This window comes from Eptesicus fuscus, chromosome 12, assembly GCF_027574615.1.
Source record: "Eptesicus fuscus isolate TK198812 chromosome 12, DD_ASM_mEF_20220401, whole genome shotgun sequence".
NCBI lineage: Eukaryota > Metazoa > Chordata > Mammalia > Chiroptera > Vespertilionidae > Eptesicus > Eptesicus fuscus.
Window position 1 is genome coordinate 5,549,539 of NC_072484.1, and position 21,024 is coordinate 5,570,562.

General features: G+C 47.0%; 1 pseudogene; it reads left to right on the plus strand.

Annotated features, from left to right (window-relative positions):
- Positions 1 to 4,100, plus strand: LOC103285914 (armadillo repeat-containing protein 10-like; annotated as a pseudogene).
- Positions 4,101 to 21,024: the final 16,924 nt, after the last annotated feature.

The following is a 21,024-nucleotide window of genomic DNA, read 5'->3' on the forward strand; positions in this document are numbered from 1 at the left end:
ATGAGCAACTGCGACATGCTGGGGCAAGTGCTAGGGTGGGGGACATGCGGGCAGTGTGACATTAGGAGGAACAGCTCACCGAGACTAGTCCAGGCAGGTATCTCAGAGGAGTAGGGTCTCAGCCAAGACCTTTCTCAAGGGGACATCCCACACACAGATAGATGGTTGAGCCGGAGCCCCAGTTTTCCTGCCTGTGAAATGGGACAGAAATATCCAACCTACCAGCCCTGGCCGGTAGCTCAGTTGGTTAGAACATCATCCCAACACACCAAGGTCGTGGATTCAATCCCACCAATGAATGCATAAATAAGTGGAACAAATCGATGTTTCTCTCTCTCCCTCTCTCTTTGTAAAAAAATCAATCGATAAATAAAAGTTTTGTCCCACTGGTGTGGTTCAGTAGTTGAGCAATAACATATGAATGAGAAGGTCATGGTTCGATTCCTGGTCAGGGGACATGCCTGGGTTGTGGCTCAATCCCCACTGGGGGGCTTGCAGGAGGCAGCTGATCAATGATTCTCTCTCCTCATTGATGTTTCTCTCTCCCTCTCCCTTCCTCTCTGAAATCAATAAAAATATTTTTTAAAAATAAATAAAAATTTTAAATGTCCATCCTTCCTACCCTGCACCTCTGCATCGGGGAGGGGACAAGGCTGAAGGCTCACACTCAATTTAGGATGTTAATATGATCAGTAACGACTAACGGTGTGCTTTAACCCTTTGTACGCATAAGCTTCTATAGGTGCAATTAAATTCAAAATATCGTGGCATGTGGGAATGGTTTCCGTTTTGGACGCATGGCAGTTAACGGGTTAAACAAGACGCATCAGCACCGTCATTCTCATGGGGATCTACACACTCTCTTCTCTGCTTCCTTCAAAGCTCCAGGACCTCATTCCTATGAGGGCCAAGGAAGCACCAGGACCCCCCAGACTTGAGCCTTTTTGAGCCACTGTTGCTCATTAGCTGTGTGACCTTGGAGAAGTTATTAAGCTCTCTGAGCTATCACCTCATCTGTGGGACCAAGTCAACAGGTTACCTACCGTGGAGGGCTGTTGTAGAATTAAGAGGAGAAAAGTATGCACAGCTCTGCTCAGAATGCCAGGCAAGTAATAGCCGCTCAACCAGCATCAGTCCTCACTGTATGACTTAAGCCAAGTTCCTGCAGCTTATGCATTCACTCTGCAGTCATTTATTGACCACTTACTGCGTGCCAGTGCTATTTTAGGCACTCAGGGTTTCCTAAATAGATAGGTTTCCTAAAAATCGAGATTTACTTTGCTGGGGTGGATCAGAAAATGCACAAGCAGAGAGAGAAATACATCAAATAATTTCAAGTGTGTCATGAGAGAAATAAAATAAAACAGGATCACAAGAGAGAAAGTGGTAGGGCAAGGGGTAGTCAGGAGCCTCCTGGAAGAGGTAACCTCTGACCTGTGAATGGAAGGTGGGCCTGCCTTGCAAACACCTGGGGAACATCTCTCAGAAGGAGCCCAAGAGGGCACACGCCTGTTGTGCATCGGGAAGGGCAACAGGGCCAATGTGGCTGCAGCAGTTGGGGGAGGCGAAGAAATGAAGTCAGCGAGGTGGATGGGGCCAGCCTAGCCGGGGGCCTACCATCCGACCGCTAACAGCTGACACTTACTGAGTGTGTACCACCCACCCGGCTTAAAAGCTTTCTCTCATTTCATCCTCAGGACAACCCTATTAGGAAGGTACGACCATCGGATTGGTCTGCTCTGCCGATTAGGAAACTGAGGCCTGGAAGGTTAAGTGTCTTGGCAAGGGTCACTCGATCAGTACAGGATAGAAGAAAATGAGTCTCTGATTGCAAGCAGTCTGGCTCCAGTGATTAGACTCCTGTTAAATATAGAATAGAGCAAAAGGAAGCCACCGGAAGGTCCTTGTGCCCCCAGTATCTCCCCCAAACAGGCTAAGCCTTTAATTAGCAGATGTGCAAGCTGGTGGTGGACCAGGCTGGCATTTGTCATCCTCCCTCCAAGGCCCCCAGAACCTGAGCTGGCTGCCAAGTAGGGTCACAGCCAGGTGACTGCACAGTGACACACCTTCAAAGTTATGTCTGCAATTGGGCTTGAGAGCCCAGGATCCTTGGCCTCCTGCTCAAAAGGGCAAATGCATTGGAGTCAGTGAGTTGCATTTAAACCCGGAGGCTCCAGTCGATGGAGCCAGAAAATCAGGGTGGAGAGAACCAGTTAGAGTCCTAGTCGAGACCTGGGCCTGCATCTACCGCCTCCAAGCAGAAAAGATAACAGCACCAGCGGCCTTGCTTGACCTGAGGCCCCACGTGGCAGCGGGAAAAGGAGGAAGAAGCCCAGCGCATTCTCTGCCTTCCCTGCTGTTCTATTCAGACAAAACTGAAGTCTGTAGGGGGAAACGGTAACAAAAACAAGGATCTCCCACCTGTCAGAGCCAACCTGGGTGGATGCAGGTGCTGTGCTGGAGAAGGGGAAGGGTGCCGGAAACAAATCAGTTTCACTAAAAGAGAGATGTTGACAGGAAGCCAGGAAGGCTGGTCAACAACCTTAATTGCTCTAACCACTCACCCTTTAGTTGAGACATTGTTAGCTGAAGCAGCCTCCACCTTTGTTTGTCCCATGTAAGTTTCTGTTATTTCCTGCCTAAGGGCTACATGTACATTTCTGTTTATCTTGCCTAAGATGTTTTCCCCAAAGCCTCAATAAAAGGGATGGCAGAGCCAGAGCAGTCAGTAGTTCTCCCACTAGAGGTGGACTACCGCGTGGCCCCCCATATCGCCAAAATGAATTTCTTCAAGTCTCCATTCATTTGTGTGCGGCCCTTCTCCAGAACTCGAACCCTGAACCGGAACCCTGGACCACGCGGGACGTGGAAAGGGATTCCTACAGAAGGGCACAGGTGCGACGTGCCGAGGAAGTGGCAAGTGTGGGGACTGGATACCCTCCCTGAGCACCTCTCTCTCTCTCTAGGGCTCAGGGCCTCACTTTCTGCACCTGCATAATACACTTACTTAACACATGCCAGCGACTTCAGCTATATTATTCCCTTTAGCTCTAAGGGCAATTCTGCCAGGCAAGTCTTCTTTATTTCACTTATAGTTGAGAAAATTAAATATTCAAAAATTTAGGGTTCGGCTCCAGCTCAGGTGGCCGTGGAACCCACTTGCTTAGCAAACACCTGCGCTGGGCCCCAGCCTCAGCGGCACGGGCAGCACCTGGATGGGGGATGGGTGGCAGTGGGCTGGTCCTCCGGCCACGCCTGCTATTGCATTTACAGGCTGACTGGGGCCAGGGGCTACGGCTGCGTCCCACCTGGTCCACAGAAGACTTAACCAATGGTTCATATGATGATGTCCTAGATGCTGAGCCACTTCAGGAACTGCTTCATCTGCTTGAGTCAACTGAGCATCCGATAATTATTGAAAAAGCTCTGGTCACTCTGGGTAGCAATGCGGGCTCTTCAGCTAAGCACGTCATTCTTTGTGAATTGGGTGGTATTCCCATTGTTGGAAGCAAAATTGGTGATCCCAACCACAGTAATAAAGAGAAGGCTTTAAAGGCACTGAGTCACCTGAGTCTGGACGTTGAAAAGCAAATGAAGATAAAGGTACACATCAATCAAGTCTGTGAGGATGTCTTCTCCCATCCCCTGAACTTCCCGTGCAGCTGGCGGGCTGAGACTGTTAACAAATATGACCATTACCAACAACCACCAGCACATGCTGAACAGTTACATTACAGGCCAGTTCCAAGTGTTGCTTACAGGAAACGGAGGCACCAAGGTTCAGGTTTTGAAATTGCTGTTAAATGTGTCTGAAAATCCAGCCAGGACAGAGGACTACTTGGTATCCAGGTGGGTTCCTCATCCCTTTCCCTCTAGGATGGCCATGTGGCAAAGGGGAATTCTTCTTCGAGGTCTGACACTCTTTCAGAATATAAGTAACTGCCTCAAAAAGGAAGGCCATTTAGCTATTCAGCCTACGGTCACTAAAGTTCACTGTTTTTCCTGTTATATGGAGAAGAACGCACCCAGGAAATGAGAGTGTTGGTTATCACCATGATGCGGACGTGAAGGCAAAGGTAACAATCATACCCAAACTCTAACTGGTAGGTTGTATATTTCCAAAGAGTAATGCAGTCTGGAAGTAATGCATGTACATTTCTTTTTCATCTTCTTTACGAAGAGATTCTCTCGGCTGCTGAATTTAAACAGCAAATATCAGATTTCATCATTTACACAACTATAACTTGCCATGGTCTTCTGGGTTATTTTGGACAATTTTACTGATACCAAGTGAATATAACAGCTTGTTCTGGAACACTTATTTTCTTTTTCTTTTGCTATTTGCTGAGCTACTTCATTTATTTCCTCGACATGAAGTGACAACGACCTTTCAATGTTAAGCTACCCTTCTGCTGTGTGCTGTGACTGGAAGTTACTCATCTGAGAGGGTGGTAATATATGACTGTCTCGGAAGTGCTGTAGGAAGCACCTTGGTCTTCTAGCAGCAACGAGAGCCTAGGTTCTGGAGCCACCTGCTAGCCTCGCCATACTGCTTTCAAAAGTCTGTTCCAATAGTCAGAACCCGTTCTAGTCAATGAAAATTATAAACTTTGAGGAGAAATGTTTCCTACTACTCACCCACTCCCCTTCAGTGTGCTGGTATGTAAAGATGCTGTGCATAAAATATTGGCACCGATCAAAGTATCCACCTATAGGCAAATGGTTAAAGCAATGAAGAACTGAGTCTTAAAGAACTAAGCAGGTCTAAGTTTTTAAACCCAATTCACCTGGCACCAGGTCTGTGCGCTTTAATTTCCCAACACTTATAAAATGCTCCAAAAACATCACCGGCACTACCCTAGTTGAGACCCCAGCCCCAGCCAACACCTGGATTGTAACCTGTGAGACTCTGAACAGAGGACCCAGCTAACCTGTGCCTGAAATCCTGACCCACAAAAACAGTGGCATATAAATGGAAGGTAGCACCCAGGTGTTGATTTAAGTCACTAGGTTTGCATGGGAATTGTCGGGCAGCCATTAGAAATGGACGCACTGCTCATGACTGCCACTTCTCAGAGCTCTCTGTGCCAAGGGTGGTGCAATGTTCTCCACAACAACATCCTGGTTTTACACATAGAGAAACTGAGGCCTACAGAGTCACAGTTGCCCATGACTAGTCAACAGTGGTGGCAAAAATCTAAATCCCGCTGATCCACCCAGCGCCGGCTCTCAGCTACACAGGCTTGCAATAGTTTTAAATATAGATGAAAACACCATCCTGAAAATCTCAGTAAGAACACATGTCTCCATGTTGGTAATCCGGACAGTGAGATAAGAGACAGTACGGTGTTTTGCTTCTGTGCTTTTTCTACATTTTCTAATTTCTTTTATAGTGAGTATTATTTTTAACAATCAGGGAAGGAATGATAAAAAGAACTTGGTGTCCATGGTGACAATCTCTGAGCAGTGGGGTTGCAGGCCACTTTATTATTTTTTAAATATTATCTCAATTCTCTATAATAGGGGTAGGGAATCTTTTTTCCTGCCAAGGGCCACTTGGATATTTATAAGCCCATCATTCATAGACCAAACAAAATTACCATCTTTAAAAATTAGCCTGCTATATTTGGACAAACATTTAATTAACTCACCCCTAATGCCTTGGCTTCAGGCCGAAACCGGTGTGGCTCAGTGGATAAAGCGTCGGCCTTCGGACTGAGGGGTCCTGGGTTCGATTCCCGGTCAAGGGCATGTACCTTGGTTGCGGGCACATCCCCAGCGGGGGGTGTGCAGGAGGCAGCTGATCGATGTTTCTCTCTCATCAATGTTTCTAACTCTCTATCCCTCTCTCTTCCCCTCTGTCAAAAATCAATAAAATATATTTTTTAAAAAAAAAAATGTGGCTTCAGATCTTCCAGAAGAGGTAGCTGTCTTACTCTCCCAGCAACTGGGCTTTTTATTACTAGTAAACACTAGGGGCCCAGTGCACGAATTCGTGCACCTTGAAAGGAACTGTGGGCCGCGAGGCTGTGGTGGGCACAGGGGTGGGTCTCGGGCCCATCCTCCATGCCCCCACCTGGCCCCTCCCACCATGGCCCCCAGGTCCCTGTCTACCTGCAGAACTGCTCCTGCCACCACAGCTCTCACACGGTGATGGCACAGAGTGATTACGGTTGGTGCCAGCAGCAGGTTCAAGTGGAGCTGGCCCCATCAGCAGGTGCAAGTGGCGGCTGCTGCCCCTGTCACCCCTCAGGAGCAGGGGGAGATGGAGAAACCCTGATGGGCGATTGGGGCCGGCAGCTGCTGCTCACACCTGCTGACAGCACCGAGCGATCAGGGCCAGCACCGGGCACTGGCAGCAGGTGCGAGCGCCAGGTGGGACTGTGGCGGACAGGAGCAAAGAATTTTCAGTAACCACCAGAGGCTCGCCCCGATGACAGCAACCAGCACCCCGCCTTGGTCTGGAGCCCCTGCTCACCTGCTCCACCGTCCTACAGCAGCCAACACCTGCCATGTTCTGCACTCTGCTGCCTGCTGCCGACACCCACCATGTTCCACGCCCCACCCACCCACCCACTCCAGTGGTCAGCGCACATCATAGCAACCAGTTTTTTGGTTGTTCTGCCATTCAGTCTATTTGCATATTAGGGTTTTATATAGAGAGATTTGCAGTATCTTCTGCAAATGCTGTCACCTGAAATTTTGCTTTTTTAATTGGTAGCCATTCCTGTGGGCTCTTGCTTGGAGAACAAAAGCTGCTAAGAAATGAGGGCTCCAGGCAACTTTCCCTCCACATAGGGAAAGGGAAGGGAAGGTGTGCTCACCAGTCCCCATGAGCACGCTGTGCAGAGGGCACATATTTGGGTTTAGCACTAACCCCTGACTATAAGGGCTCAGTGTGCACCCAGCTCTATGCAAGGCCCTTTCTGAGGAGTCTCTCATTCTATCTCCCACACCTATATGAGGTGAGTCCTAGCATTGTTCCCATTTTACAGATGAGGAAGTGAAGACTTAAGGAGATCAACTAATAATAATAATAATAATAATAATAATAACAACAACAACATATTTCATTAAATCTAAGACATTCTATAATTTGATGGGCCACTAAGAAAAAAAATACAGCCAGCACAGACTGTAAGATGAACCTTGATTCTAGAGCCATTAAAATGTGCATCTAGCACTAGCTGGTTTGGCTCGGTGAATAGAGCATCGACTGGGGACTGAAGGGTCCCGGGTTTGATTCCTGTCAAGGGCACATGCCTGGGTTGCTGGCTCAATCCCCAGGAGGGGGTATGCAGGAGGCAGCCAATCAATAATTCTCTCTCATCATTGATATTTCTATCTCTCCTTCTCCCTTCCTCTCCAAAATCAATAAAAAAATTATTTTAAAAAGTGTGCATCTAATAAACCCAGCGCTAAGTACAATCTGGTATCCTGGGTTGGATCCTAGAACAGGAAAAAAGGACATGAGTGGAAAAACTGGTGAAATCCAAATTTTTTCATAGAATTGTATACCTAAAATAGGTGGGTTTTGTTGTATGTAAATTATTCCTCAATAAGCCCGACTTTTAAAAAATGTAAGCCCCAAGTGAGATCCAGCTTATAATTATGTGTTATTTGGACCATAGAATTATTTTGGGGATAAATTAGAATTCATTATCATCATTTAACAATCAGAAGAATTCATCTAAAACTGTGTATATCAGAGCCGCTGAGTTTTTCTTAAAAACTCAGAGGCTCTGATAATCCTGGGCTCCTCTTTCTCACATGGTGAATATCAGCCGGTCCGACTGGCAATCCCCTGGAGATGAGTATGAGCTCTCCAGTTTGCCCCAGTCCCCACTACTCCCTATTGCCTACCTGCTTCTGAGCCTGCCTCGTGCATTTAAGACACCTGCCTGTGGGTATGTGACTTTTGTGACTCTTACTTTAAACTCTGTACACATGATGGCTTCAGAAAAAGCAAAGCAAACAAACAAAGCCTGAAGCACAGACTGCTGGATGCCTTCCCATTGCCCAGTCTCCTTCCTCCTCTCTAACAGAAATCCTAAATCGCTGAGGCCTGAAATGAGCTTGGCTAAAAGATCATTTTTTGGTGCCTCCTTTGCAATATGTGTGGCCACTGACACACATAAGCAGAAGTCAGGGAACATGGCCCTCACGGGTTCTTTCAGGGGCTGACTCAGCTGGGAGGTGGACCACTTGCCATCCTTATTCCTCATCTTCCTGGCAGGAATATGGGTATGATGGTGCTTGGGAGCCAGGGTCAAGGGACAAAGATTCTTCCCATTCCCCTGAAATACCGATGGGCTGATTTTTCAGGGTCATAAGCCAACCTGTTCCTTCTTTTGTTTGTTAGGGTTTTTTTTTCATTAATTTCTTCCAGTTTTATTGCGATATAATTGGCCTACAACACTGTATAAGCTTAAGCTGTACGATACAAAGACTTGACATGCATATGTATATATTATGAAATTATTTCCATAATAAGTGTATCTAACATCCATTACCTCATTTAGCCACAGACTGTTTTTCCCTGCCATGAGAACTTTCAGGGTCTGCTCTGTTAGTGCCTTTCAAGTATGCCACACAGCTGTGTTAACTACCATCACCCTGCCACACACTGCATCCCCAGACTTACTTATTTATAACTGCAAATCTGTACCTTTTGACCCTCTTCACCCATTTTTCCCACCCCCACCCCCTGCCCTGGCAACCACCAATCTGATCTCTCTTGCTGTGAGTTTTCTTTTTAGATTCCACATTTAAGTGAGATCATACAGAATTTGTCTTTCTCTAACTTATTTCACTTAGCATAAGGGTCTTCCATCCATGTTGTCACCTTCTTTTGTTTGTTTAACCCAGTATGAGTTCACTTTCTGTCACTTGCAACCAAAAGCCTTGATTTGGTTAACTTTCTGCAACTCAGCTAGACACGACCAGCTCATAGTATAAATGGGTCAACATGTTCACTGACACTTTGGGTGCAGCCTTGCCCTCAGCTGGACCTCAGCTCTCCATGCCGAAGGCAAGATGAACCAGATGTACACAGGAGGGTCCTTCTGATAATCCCAAAACAAGGCTAAGGACCAATTTCTGCAGCATCAGAGCGGGGACTGCAACCAAACGGGCCTACTTCTGCTTGAGGAGATTCCTCCATGGGCAGGAGCAGTGAACCTTCAAACAGCTGCCTCCCTCCTGTAAGAGGTCACCATGCAGACCTGCCTGGACAAGCTGCCACTCACTGAAACACTGGTCTTTTCAGGCCCTGAATAGGATTCCTTTATTCAAGGCTTTTTAAGGAAGACACGCCCTTTTCCTCTGGCTGCACTCACTTGGATTAAGTCCCTTGGCCAGCTTTGCAGATGGAGACGGCAAAGGATTGTTCCTGTGACTTGGCCTAGCTCTTCTGGAGATGGGCCGGGAGATGACAAGTGCTGTGCTCTGGAACAGCCCATGAATGACCACGTCCCTGGTCCACAAGGGTCAGAGACCCGGAGCAAGTGCCAGAGCGGTGGCCCCAGAGTCCATCCCAGGGCACGGTCTCTGTTCAGTCTGCAACGTCATTTTTAAGTCTTTACATTTGAAGCCAGCATCCAAAAGACATGAGATTTTGCACAACAATCTATAGTCCTACTCTCTAATAAAGCTCAAACCTGGCCACAGACCCAGGTGGCAGCACCTGGCTGGAGCTGCGCAGCAGCGGCCAGCCTTCCGGGGCAGACTGCCCAGCTGCCACGCCCCCTCTCCACCTCGTCGTCCTGCCTGGCCCAGAAGGAGCTTGGACCTGTGGTCCAGATCCGGCCGTTCACCCGGAGTCCACAGGCTCAGTCACTCTTCTCCCCTCTGTTCCTTAGACATGTCAAGTTCTCTGCCACCTCCAGAGCCTTGGCACGTGCTCTCCTGCCTGGACCGCTCAAACCCCCTGCTCCCCACCACAATCCCATGCCTTTTATAACCCAGTTTTCTGCTTAAATGTCACCTCCCTAGAGTCACTCTATCTGTTCTTCTCTTCTTTCTTTTTTAAAAATCTTTATTGTTCAGATTATTACAGTTGTTTCTCTTCTTTTCCCCCCATAGCTCCCCTCCACCTGGTTCCCACCCCACTCCAGGCCTCCCCCCCAGCACTGACCTCTTCCATAGGTGTAAGCTCTTTGTCCAATCTCTTCCCGCACTCCCCCCAAGAATTGTCAGTCTGCTCCCTTTCCATGTCCCTGATTCTATTACATTCACCAGTTTGTTCTGTTCATCAGATTTTTTATTCATTTGGTTTTTAGATTCACTTGTTGGTAGATAGGTATTTGTTGTCACTTTGTTGTTCATAATTTTTTATCTTTACCTTTTTCTTCTTCCTCCTCTTCTTAGAGAATACCCTTCAACATTTCATATAATACTGGTTTGGTGGTGATGAACTCTTTAGCTTTTTCTTGTCTGTGAAGCTCTTTATCTGACCTTCAATTCTAAATGACAGCTTTGCTGGGTAGAGTAATCTTGGTTGTAGGTTCTTGCTATCACTTTGAATATTTCTTGCCACTCCCTTCTGGCCTGCATAGTTTCTGTTGAGAAATCATCTGACAGTCGTATGGGTGCTCCCTTGTAGGTAACTAACTGTTTTTCTCTTGCTGCTTTCAAGATTCTCTCTTTGTCTTTTTCCCTTGGCATTTTAATTATGATGTGTCTTGGTGTGGTCCTCTTTGGATTCCTCTTGTTTGGGGTTCTCTGTGCTTCCTGAACTTGTAAGTCTATTTCTTTCACCAGGAAGGGGAAGTTTTCTGTCATTATTTCTTCAAATAGGTTTTCAATGTCTTTCTCTCTCTCTTCTTCTGGCACCCCCATAATTTGGATGTTGGTACGCTTGAAGTTGTCCCAGAGGCTCCTTACGCTATCTTCATATTTTTGGATTCTTTTTTTTTTCTTTTTGCTTTTCTGGTTGGGTGTTTTTTGCTTCTTCATATTTCAAATCTTTGACTTGATTCTTGGGATCCTCTAGTCTGCTGTTGGATCTCTGTATATTATTCTTTATTTCACTCAGTGTATGCTTAATTTCTGATTGGTCCTTTTCCATATCCTTAAAGGTCTCACTAAATTTCTCAGAGGTTTCTAGAAGATTCTTGAGTAATCTTATAACCGTGGTTTTGAACTCTATATCCAGTATTTTGCTTTCATCCATTTCTTTCATTTGTGACTTGTTTGTCTCCTCATTTTGGCTGCTTCCCTGTGTTTATTTCTATGTACTGGGTAGCTGCTAAGTCTCTTTGAGTTGATAGAGTGGCCTTGTGTGGTAGGTGTCCTATAGGGCCCCGTGGCTCAGCCTCCCCAGTCACCTGAGGTGGACGCTCTTGGTGCATCCCTTTGTGGGCTGTGTGCACAATCTTGTTGCAGTTAAGCCTTGATTGCTGTTGGTATCACTGGGAGGAACTGACCTCCAGGCCAATTGGCTGTGAGGACCAGCTGTGTCTACACTGGAAGATCTGTTGTGCAGGAGACACCCTTATGGGGCAGGACTTGCTTCAGTGGGCCTTTGGTGCTCACTGAGTCTGCCCCTTGAATATGTCTCTTATGGATATGAAGAGTTGTAATCTGGTTTGGTTTCACACTGACCACTGGGTACACTGGCTCTTGGATCTCCAAGGAGGTGCAAAGTCAGCCATTGCCTGAGGCCACCCAGCAGGAGCTACAGAGAGATCTGCAGATTCCTTGTCTTTGTATGGGCTTTGGAAGTGCCCAGATGAGGCCCAGCTGTGAAGCAAGGCAGGCTACTGCTGCCAGGCCTTGGGCCTTCTTTCGGAAGCTCTGGGGCTCTCTGACCCAGCTGCGGTTTGACAGGTTTTATGCAGAGAAAGGACAGGCCATTCATATGCAAAAGCCGATGTGCACAGCTTGGGTGGGGTTGTAAATTAGGTGGGGCGGGGTCTCTGGGAATCACCAGGGAGGACCAAACAGCAATGGCTGCCAGTCAGCCCTGCACTGGAGAGTTCCCCCGGTCTCCACATCCCTGCAGGAACAATGATAGCTGCGAGCACCTCTGAGAGAAAGCCGCCCTCGCTTTCCGGCCCGATGCCAGACAGTCCAGTTTCTCCCCATATGTGTCTGGGTCCCCGAGTCTCACCCGGAACTGGAGTTCAGAGCAAGCGGGAGCTTGTATCTCCCTCCCGATTAAAAGAGCAGCACATCCGGTGCCAGCACTTTCCGCGCCTCCATACCTCTTTCCAGTCTCAATGCGCTTTCTTCACCTCTCCAGTTGTGGAACTTCCACTCAGCCAGCTTTCCTGCAGTTCTAAGTGGTAGTTGTTCTGCCTTTTAGTTGTAATTTTGATGTGGTTGTGAGAGGCAACAAGTATAGGTGTTTACCTATGCTGCCAACTTGGTTCTCTCCCCTTTCCTTTCTTTCTTTTGTTGTTTATGTTTTGGTCTTCTTTACTGCTTTTTCTCTCTTCCTTCCTCCCTCCTTCTTTTCTTTCCTCCCTATTTTTTCTCCTCAGCATCATTATCAGAGGCACTCAAAGTATACTTTTCCATTCATGTTAGCACACTAATAAAAGACTCAAACATCCCGGCTGCCCACCCACATTCATCTTTTCTAACTAATAAAACCAGCAAAATCCTTTTTTATAAAGGGAAGTTCCCTTTGCAAAGAAATCATCAGCTATTATCTGAACCACTGCCAACTTTCAAAGGCTCCCAGAGCCTCCACCCTCCCCAGGTCCTGGGGTCAGCACCCCAGAACAAGGGAGGCCTCCTGGAGACAGACAATGCCTGAGTGTGTTCAAGGACATTCATATCTACAGTCACCTCCATGCTGTGCCCCTTTCCACCAAACACACACCCCTCTGTGTGTCATCCTCTCTCTAAAAATAGTGTGTGTGGCTTCCAGCTGCTCTCCTGTCCTCACCTCAGAAGATGAGAAGACCCATGGAGCTGTCATGGGGGAGGGCGGCGCCTAGAGGTGAGCAGGTGGGCAATGGGGGAACCCCCTTTTCAACAGAGCTGTTTGTTTCATTCTTAAGAAAGGGCAGGGTCACCTGGCAATCTGACCTCACACTGGGGGTGGAAGCAGCCCTTTCCCCTCCACATATGCACACACACTTTCCTGTCACTGAGGCAGAAGAAATGTAAGAAGCTGTGTCCACATTGAAGCGGATTTGCCCAGTCCACGGAGACTTCAACGTGCAGGTCTAATTCTCCAAATGCTGGATCAGCTCCTTCCACATGTCACAGCCTGCCCACAATGATGGCAAACTCCAATCTTCTTCAGCTTTTCATTTAAGGGAGAAAAGGAAAGGCGAAAGCTGCCCACAGCCCGACCAGCCTTGCCCAGGCTCAGAGACACATGTGCTCTGTGGAGATGGAGCGGTGGTCCTGGGCTGTGTTCTTCAGGGGCAGTCAGGAGCTCTGGGCTGGGTCCACCATCAGCCGGTGGCTCAGCACAAGCCAGGATGACTCCCGGTGAGTCACCACCTTCGAAAGTTCAAAGAGGACGAATCCACCAAAATTCCCACAGCACGAACAGAGTCGCTGTGACAGCTGCTCAGTGAGCACTGGGAACGCAGTGCCCTGGGTCTGGGGCCCTGACCGGGGGTGGGCATGGCATGTCCATGTCACTTCCTTGGATCCCTCAATGACCTACCTCAGTGTAGTGGTTGAGTAGTGTGTCTCCCCACTCCCCTACATTTATGTCCACCTGAGACCTCAGAATGTGACCTTATTTGAACTAGGGTCTTTGCAGATATGATTAAGATAAAAATAGAAATAAGATAATTCTGGATTGGGGGTGCTAAGTCAAACAACAGTGTCCTTATAAGAGACAGAGAAGGACACACAGAGGGGAAGGCCATGTGAAGACAGAGGCGAGACTAGAGAGATGAGACCTCAGGCCAGAGAATGCCAGGGAAGTGCAGGGCGGTTCTACCTCAGATTCTCCAGAAGGAATCAACATTGCCCACACCTTAATTCCGGACTTCTGACCTCCAGGCCTATGAGAGAATAAGTTTCTATTGCTTCAAGCCACCCAGGTAGCGGTGACCTGGTGGAGGCCACAGGACACTAAAACACTCGAGAGCAAAAGAACATTACTCCATATTTTTCTGTGGTGCAAGATATGCCCTTTGGGGACAGATGATAGTCAGTCAAGTTAGAAGAAACAGTCTAATATAGTTGTATTATCCTCATCATCATCGTTACCATCATTATCTCCATTATCACCATCACCATCATCATCATCATCACCATCATCATCATCATCATCACCACCATTACCACCATCACCATCATCATCATCACTAGCATTACCACCATCACCTTCATCACCACCATTACCACCACCATCATCATCAACATTACCAGCATTACTACCATCACCATCATCACCACCACCACCATCACCAGCATCACTAGCAGCATCATCACCACTGTCACCATCATCATCACAGGTATCATGTAGCAAGCACATATTACGTGCTGTGTGCTAGGCACTATATATTCCTTCAACAATACTACAAGGTAGTTTTAATTGCTTCAATTTTTCAGACTAGGAAACTAAGACCTGAGAGATGAAATTACTTGTGCTAGATTTCTGAGCTCAGATAGCCAAATTTGCCAGATACCAATAGGAATAAGGTCATTCTGGATTGGGGGTGCTTAGCACCCCCAATCCAGAATGACCTTATTCCTATTGGTATCTGTATTGGTATCTGGCTAATTCCTTACCTGGCTGATCCCACACAAGGATGCCCACTTCACAGCATTCTTGTGGTGGGGTGAATGAAATGATGAATATAAAGCACTTGGTCGTCAATAAATGATGCATGTGTTGTTGTCATGCTTTTTCCCTGTCAGCTGCCAGAGGAGGAAGAGATGTCCTCTTTGTCTCCATCCCCAGCCACACTATTATCCCCCTGTCCACTGCTGGAAATCTCATGAGTGCAGGAACCAGGAGCTGTAAAGCCCCACTATGAAACCAGATCAGTTCCAATTCTCTAGCTCATCCATAAATATCCCAGTGCCGGCAGTGCACCATGGATACTTGCCATTCCTGTTGCAGGGGAGCAGAGCCCCCATCGCCCCTGTGGCTCATGGCCATGTGGGTCTCCTCACATGGACTAATAGACTTTAATTAGCTTGGATGCTAAACTACTCCTGATTGTAACTGACACCAGGCTGATCCTGAACCCCACTGGCTCCTTTTCTAGGACTGGCTTCTCTCAATAAACTTCGGTTCCATTCATAAAAATAAAAATATCCCAGTTTCCCCTGAGGCCCTCCAAAATAAATCCAAGCAAGTCCCATACCTATAAAAAACTATTAAGAACTTTCAGAAACTAACATTAAATCAGAAACAGAGCATTTAAACCAAGCGTAGGGCCTTTTTGTGCATGGGTCCCTGAGTGACTGTCCAGGTCACACACCCATAAAACTGGCCTGGCCCAAGGACTCTGCTGACCTTCATGGTTATCCACCCAGGCCCTTTGCTGTTGCTCCTGTATTTAGGTAACACCTGCTTTCTCCCTGTGACCCCCACCCCCGGCTGGAGGTCTGTGCTGACGAGAGCCCCGACGCTAGCTGAAAACATACCACCTGGCATGGTTGAGAGCTAGGTCTCTGGCCCGGAGTCAGGCTGTGGGAGCTGGCATAAGGGCAGAGCCATTGATGAGACCATAAACCCTCAGCAGGCCCGCCACACACCCCATTGAAAAATGTAAGTCAACACAGATCAGCCCTCTCTACACAGGCTTTCAAGCTGCAGCCTGCCCAATCCTGTACTTGATTTGGTCTGATTAACCTGATCCGACACACAGAGAGGAACAGTAGGCAAACCCCAACCCAAACCTGCCCCTCATGGGGCCACAGTAAACCTTCTATGAAAGCCATATGAACAGGTAGCCAATATTGGTTCTGCAGTTTTACATAAACAAGGAGCATGGCTGTTAGGCAAGCAAATAGAAAGGCAGGGGTTTAGGCTCCCAATCAAAGCTCCCAGCCTTGGAAGTCAGCAACAGAGAGTCAGGGAGGGGACCATTTGTACTCCTATTAATAAGCTGCAATTTACTGAGTTCCTTCTATTTATCCAGGCTTTGGGCTAAAGCAGGAGCAGGCAAACTTTCTCTGTAAAGGGCCAAATGGTATGTTAGGCTTTGTGAGTCATGTGGCCTCTGTTGGAACTGCTCAATTCTGCCATTGTATAGACAGTCTGCAGCCTACAGACAATATGTAAATTAGTGGGTGTGACTGCACCCCCTAGCACTTGATTGAGAAAAGCGGGTAGCGGGTGGATTTGTCTCATGGGCCACAGTTTGCCAAGCCCTGGACTAAGTGATTTAGATACAACCTGTCATTTAATCACCTGCCCAGTGTGTGCTCTCACCACCTCCTTACCTCACTAACACCTACCCCTGTCTGCTCCAACAAGTCTACTTGTTCACTGCTGTAACCCAGTATCTAGAAACATAGATACTCAATAGGATTGGTTAAATTAAGTATTTCATTCCCACTTGCAGATTTAAAAAACAGGTTTAGAGAGAGGAAGTAACTTATCTTAGGTCACAAAGCTAGATAGCAACCTGGTTCTTCAGAGATTTTGCTCAGGGAATTTGTTTTGTACAGGGATTGGAAACGTAAATGTTTACAGAAGCCAAACAGGTCACGGGAATGAATGATGGGGGAAGTAATGGGGAGTGGTGAAGACTGTAACGAACTAGAGCATTACACTCTGTCTAAAGAGGTCTCTGTTCTTCAGCTCCAGCCAACTGTGGCCATGCGCGCGTCCAGGGCCAGCATGGCCAGACCTTCTGGTTTTCCTGGAGAAGCCGTTGATCCATGCTTTCATGTGAAATATTCCAATTCTTAAATGTTGGCAAGCATTTGCTTTTCTTTTTTCCTAAACTCTGCTGGCCAAAGAAAGCATGCCATCACTTTGTGGCCTCTGGCTTAAAACTATTAAATACTTGAAAAGTTTTGTCCCTGAACCGTTCTTCAGTGGACCAGTTGGTCAAGCTGCACAACCAGCCTTTGGATCACTGAATGTGCAGAATTAGAAACTGGCAACAAGATCAAGCCATTTGTTCTAGAACATTCTCCCTAATCTCTTAACATGTAAAGAAATCAGGACCAACTCATGTTCTGGGCATGGACACAAGTTTTCTCTTTTCATTTTTAGCATTCTCCTAAGAAGGCAGATAGGGCCCCTGAGAATGTGGAAACCCCTCAATTTCACTGTGTTGAAGATCAGGGCCCACCCTACCTGGGCTAACACCACAAGAAGATACTGGACACTACCTATTTCTCCAAGTGAGAATACCTTCTCCTGGGTGGTGGACATAGTGGTTTATTTCTGCCTGATGCTCCTCCCTTACTCTGGTGACTCCCTCTTACCTTTGGGGAGCTGCCCCTCTCCCATGTGATTCTGATTGGGCTGTCAATCACACACGTCCCCATTACCATCTTTAAAGTGAGACCGTAATCCAGGCCTGGCCAACCACACTCCTCCACCTCCCCGGCCATTCTGATTGGCCAATGCACATGCACAGGATCCAGGCTGGACCACGCAGAGCCCTGCCCTGGGATTTATAGGCAGACCCTGAGAAATCCAAGCTCTCTAGTGCCTCTATGCTTGCCAGGGGCAAGGTTGCTTTGTGTGTAAGTCTGCCTCTGTCAATGTCCATGACCCTCCCCACACTTTGCACAGGTGCATAAAGAAAGTCTGTCTGCAGAAGAACATCAGGAGACAGAGAGAAGAGCCAGACAAAAAGATAGTTCTTGAACCCATGAATTCATCTTTGTGCTCCCCAATTCTGTGAGCCAAACATTGTCTTTCTGTACCTTTAACTAGTTTTGATTGGGGCTTTCTCCCAGAAACAAAAAACCTCTGCCTCCTAATACTGGTGTGAGCACCACCTACAGTATTTTTCCGTGTATTAGATGCCCCCACTTTTCCAACCCAAAATTAAGAAATCTATAGTTTAAACATTTTGCTGGGGTTTTTTTTCTCTTAAGGCCTTCTTCTTTTTTGGCATCTTAAGGAGTTGCTCTTCCTGTTTTCTCCACTGTCTGATCATACACTCAGTGGGAGGAGGTCCAAATTGTCTCTCTGTAGCTCTAGGTCCATGCTCTTTTGCATAGCTGATTACATTCAGTTTGAATTTTGCAGAGTAAAACAATCGCTTACCGGTATTTATCTTTTTATTTTTTGACATCTTTATGGATTCAGAATGCTCCCTGTTGCATCTGCACACTCTCCACCTGCACCTCCAACTCCAATTATGGCATCAGCTGACGTCAGTAACAACAAGGCTTGTGATTCGAGGAAGCCTTTTTGACAAGGTATGACAAGGTATGCAACACCGCAGCTCCCTCCTCAGCTGACTTTCATGTATAAGATGCCCCTCAATTTTCAGTCTAATGATTTTAATAAAAAAAATATTTTTCTTATAGACAGAAAAATACAGTAACTCTAGCCACTCTCTAAGGGAGTTCAAGATCGAGAGTTCCCTCCACCCAGAAGTCAGTCTCACAGAAGGAATGAAAGAGAGATGAGCTGCCTGGGTCCCATTCATGGTTTTAATATAGTACTTCATAACGTGTCCACCAAAACACTCCTAACTGCAGAGAAAAAGGCAAACAAGTTAGCTGTCTGCAGAAGAACATCAGGAGACAGAGAGAAGAGCCAGACAAAAAGATAGTTCTTGAACCCATGAATTCATCTTTGTGCCCCCCAATTCTGTGAGCCAAACATTGTCTATCTGAGGATCTGATGGTTTGGCTGAAGCAGGCTTGACTTTTTTTTTTTAAGGCCTGTACTTTAACTTAAAAATATATGAAGAAGCTTGCCATTCTATTCCATGATATACTGCTACTTATCTTAATTTTTTTAAAAGGACTTCTAATCAGCTTAGAAAAACATGCCAGGTTTAAGCTGTGGCTACATGTCCCCCTGCACATCACAGCTTGCTCCAGACATGACCCCTGGGGAAGCAGGCTAAAAGTTCTACTGGCTTTCCAGCCAAGAAGCAATGCCAGCGGGGACCCTAAGGTTTATTCTCTAAAGCAATTCCATTCTGGCCTACACTCACATGCCTTGCTGAGCATCCCACAGGTCACTGGCGCACCCTTCTATGGAGGCAGTCTGGTGAGCATTATTCTTTGAGGAAAGGTCTCATCGGGCCAACCTAAGTTAGTATCCTAGGGATGCCAGCAGCCTGTGTGGCTGCTCATCTGGCCTAGCTGCTAATCCAGCTCTGCCCTCCAACAGCCTGTGTGCCCCGACTTGAGAAGAATATGTACCTCGTCTCCCCTTCCCTCAAGTGTATGAACACAAAATTCCACCCAAATGGCATTCCTATAGGTGTCACCTACGCGCATTGGTACTATTCCACAAACCCTGCCTGAGTACCTCCTATGCAGAAAGCGCTGGAGATGCCAAGGAACTGAACACACTGGGTCTCCAATGAGATCCCAGGCTCCTGGGCCAGCAGCAGCCCTGCTGGGAGATGCCTGATGGACACAGGCTGGGTTTAGCGCTGGGAGCCCACAGGGAACCAAGGAGCCCTGCATCCCATTTGCTGAGCATTGCATGTTTTGGAGACACGAGATTTGGACATGAATGGCACCTACTTGGAGGCAAGGGAGAAGGGCTCCCATTCTAGACTCACCAAAGTGATCAGCACACAGAGGGACACAGGATCCTCCATCTGCACAGAAACACAGGAATGATTCACCGTCTTCCATGTCACTTACTCAACAAAGCTGGAGAAATTTATTAAGTACCTACTATGTGCCCAACACTGTTGCAGACACCGGGAATATAAAGGAGAATAGGGCCAAGGCCCTGCACTCAGGAAAAATACTTTTTAGCACCAACCAAATAACTACATACTGCCCACAATAATTTAACCCTCAGGTAGTGCTCACCCTGCATCTGGCTCAGTTCTAAGTTCTTGTTCATCTTATCTTCATAAAAACCATGCTTTATGATCATCTCCATTTTATAGTCGAGAAAAATGAGGCTCAGCGAAGTCAAGTAACTTGCCTGAGGTCACAGAGCTGGTAAGTAAGTGGCAGAACCAGGTAATTGAACTTAGAATGTGTAGCTCTAGCATCTGCCACTCATTAATACTACTACTACACTAGTTTTATTATTAATATGAATAATTTAAAGTTCATGAACTGCTGTCGAGTCCCAGGCACTATCCTAATCGCCTTATGTATATTCAAACATGCATTGACCATCTGCTATTCACACAATCCTTTGAGAAAGGTTTATTATTTCCATTTCTTATTCAAGTAAACTGAGGCTTTCAAAGGATAGGGACTTGCCCAAGTTCTCAGCGCTGGTAAGAGGCAAGAGGAAGACTGAAGCCCAAGTCTTCAAGACCCACGCACTTGGCTGTTTAAATATGCGCTCCACTGCCTCCCCAGGATAGCATTCTGATGATCTGGAATGTTTAAACAGACCCGATGAATATTTAAACAAACCATCCATACTAAATTTTGGGTTGTTGCCCCTCAATTACTGCATCTCTCTGCTCTTCCATTCCGGAAACGGATATTTTATTTGCTTGCCTGGAGGGCCACTAAAATGAAGATCAACACAGCTCAGAGAGCAAATATCAATTTTCACTTTTGGAAAACAACCTGACATTGCCTCCAGGATAAGGCGGTGCCTTTTGCTCTCAACTGGAAAGAGGAAAAGAAAGAAAAAAGAAAGCACTTTATAAGTGACTACTCATGCTTTCTCAGCAAAGCGTGCTCTCCTTCCCTCCGGCGCTGAGCCCAGAAGCTGGGTGCTGCGTCCCTCCAGGGCTGTTTGCCTCACAGGTTGTTAAGCCTGAGGGTGAAGGCAGCTGCTAAACAAGCTCTCGAGTGCCCATGGGGAGGGAGGGCGGGGGACACACCTTCCTTACCAGCCACTTTCTAACCCCATGGAGGTCAGGGTGACACCCACAGCCCCACCTCTGCAAGCCCTAATGACCCAATGACCATGTTCCTTGACCACGAGTGGGCTCCCTGGGTCACAAGGTGGGAGACCAC